Raw genomic sequence first — 3,040 nt, forward strand, 5'->3', positions numbered from 1 at the left:
AAGGCATGATAGGGAAAAGGCTGGTAGCTCCTGAGGTACTGTACTGCCACCTGTTGGTGGCCAGTCATAACTAGGGGGATTTGAGTTCAATTGGGTGAATCGTTTACAAAGTCATTTGACTTTTTCAGTGCTTCATTTTCTTCGAACCTTGCAGTTGTCTGCATTACTTCGCTTAATTTCTGGATGTTTTCTCTCCAAAGGTAGCCAAGTTAGTGAGATAACTTCAGGAAGCCACTGTGGTCCTACCAGAAAGAGGCCTTTTATTAAACTCAACACTGGCTTTTAATTTTCAAACTCATCATAAAAACTATAAATTTGATGTGCAGGAATAGGTTAACTGAACCCTGCTTACTTTGGTGCAAGTAAACTGTTGTTTTCTAAATGTTTGTTACTTCCCAGACATGGTACTGCAGTTGTGTTACTTCCCACACATGGTGCTGCAGTTGTGTTACTTCCCAGACATGGTGCTGCAGTTGTGTTACTTCCCAGACATGGTGCTGCAGTTGTGTTACTTCCCAGACATGGTGCTGCAGTTGTGTTACTTCCCAGACATGGTGCTGCAGTTGTGTTACTTCCCAGATATGGTGCTGTAGTTGTGTTACTTCCCAGACATGGTGCTGCAGTAGTGTTACTTCCCAGACATGGTGCTGCAGTTGTGTTACTTCCCAGACATGGTGCTGCAGTTGTGTTACTTCCCAGACATGGTGCTGCAGTTGTGTTACTTCCCAGACATGGTGCTGCAGTTGTGTTACTTCCCAGACATGGTACTGCAGTTGTGTTACTTCCCAGACATGGTGCTGCAGTAGTGTTACTTCCCAGACATGGTGCTGCAGTTGTGTTACTTCCCAGACATGGTGCTGCAGTTGTGTTACTTCCCAGACATGGTGCTGCAGTTGTGTTACTTCCCAGACTTAGTGCTGCAGTTGTGTTACTTCCCAGACATGGTGCTGCAGTTGTGTTATTTCCCAGACATGGTGCTGCAGTTGTGTTACTTCCCAGACATGGTGCTGCAGTTGTGTTACTTCCCAGACATGGTGCTGCAGTTGTGTTACTTCCCAGACATGGTGCTGCAGTTGTGTTACTTCCCAGACATGGTGCTGCAGTTGTGTTACTTCCCAGACATGGTGCTGGAGTTGTGTTACTTCCCAGACTTGGTGCTGCAGTTGTGTTACTTCCCAGACATGGTGCTGCAGTTGTGTTACTCAAGAGTCATGTTTTTCCCCTAAAGTAAAATATGAAATATTATATATTCAGATGTCCAGTTACTGCTGAGCTTAAGAGGTGAATGGAGTGAAGGTATGGTAGCTAATGTCTTTTTTTTTATCCTGCACAGGAATTAACCCTGGGCCCTTTTGCATGTGAGAACAATTGCCCATACCATCATTTAACAATGGGCTTGTCCTGCAGTTTTAGTGCACTTATAAGTAAAATAATTAATTACTTTCTCTATATCACCTATTTAATATATTTTTGCCTATCAACTGGCTGATTATCTTTAAGATATTCTAAACTTGGTAACTAAATTTTCCCCCGTGTGCAGTTGGGGGAAATAAATGCAATCATTTAACTCAATAAATATATATTTATCTCATGTACTACATGTTGATAGATCTTCCAAATAACTAGTGTACTATGTAATGGACTCAAGCAAACATTGATTAATATTAAATCCTTTAATTTAAAATGCATTATAAATTATCATAACAATGTGAATGTTATCATGTAAATCTAATGAAAATGTTACAGAGCAAACTTAATATAAAACCTGATTCAGTATTATCAACAATTTATACAAGCACAGTATTACGAAAACTTGACATATATTTTTGACATTGTTACTGTAAAAAATTAAGTAGAACTTAAAAGACTGCTGTGTGCTTGTTCACATACTACACATACAGGCACTGATATTGTATTAACAGATTTCTTATACACAGATTGTTCAGCGCAGTACCATAATCAGGTATTGCGGTTACACCCTCATCGTGTAGATGGCTACTGCTCGGTGTACACGGTCAAATCCTCGGGTTCCAGTGAACCTACAACTTATGCAGCTCACCACTAATACTTATTCGTACCTAAATATTTGTACCATCTTTACAGGGCCAAAAATCACCATTAAGGTATCAGCAAATTTTTATTTATTTATTCCAGAGATGTGCACATGGTATCCACTAAAGTCTGTTATCCACCTGCTCTTCAGTTCATCTCATGTTGATTCAGTATAAATGCCTGTAATTGGATATGAATATTTCTAGAATCTTTGGATTATAAAGAGAGCAACTTATATTATAAGATTACAGCATTCTTCAAATACATATAACCCCTGCAATTCTTGATATCTGTATTTTCAAATATACACTAGAACAACTCCAGAATCAAAATTAAATGCAAAATTACATGAGGGTGTGCTGAAGATGTCGTGACCTCCCACCTCCCTTGTGTCTGGGAGGTGGGGACCAGTAGTGCAAAGAGTAACAGCACCCATCTCCAATTTATGAAGCTTGTACATAGTTTCGTTGGTTATGCAAACTCAATTATATACTGCTTGTCATGCAACAACTCACTTGGTATATGCAATATACTGCTTGTCGCTTAGGTAAATTACTTAATATTTTGTATTTAATTGTCAAGTACAGTCATGCTACATTTAAAAGTGTATGTAAAAAATGAATATACAGTACACAAGATGAATAATCTGTATCACATACGTTGTTTGTATTTACGTTTTGCCACACATGCATGCATTATTACACGTTAAATTCATTAGAATTATATACATATGTTGAGTGGTGGTCAAATATTAGCCAAAACAACAATTTACTGCCTTCTTGAAGCAATATAGCATAAAGAAATAATTACCGTACAGAAAATGGCTTATACAATATAAACAGGATGACAACCATTTTTGTGTGATATTAATATTACTATTATAGGCACACATTTTCCTTAGAACTGTCTTTGGCTAATTCTTAAGTTGCAATTTGAAATTTTTTACCTTCATAATGCACAGCAAGTTATTAGTTTATAAATGGGATTA

The sequence above is a fragment of the Procambarus clarkii genome, chromosome 31, assembly GCF_040958095.1.
Source record: "Procambarus clarkii isolate CNS0578487 chromosome 31, FALCON_Pclarkii_2.0, whole genome shotgun sequence".
Lineage (NCBI taxonomy): Eukaryota > Metazoa > Arthropoda > Malacostraca > Decapoda > Cambaridae > Procambarus > Procambarus clarkii.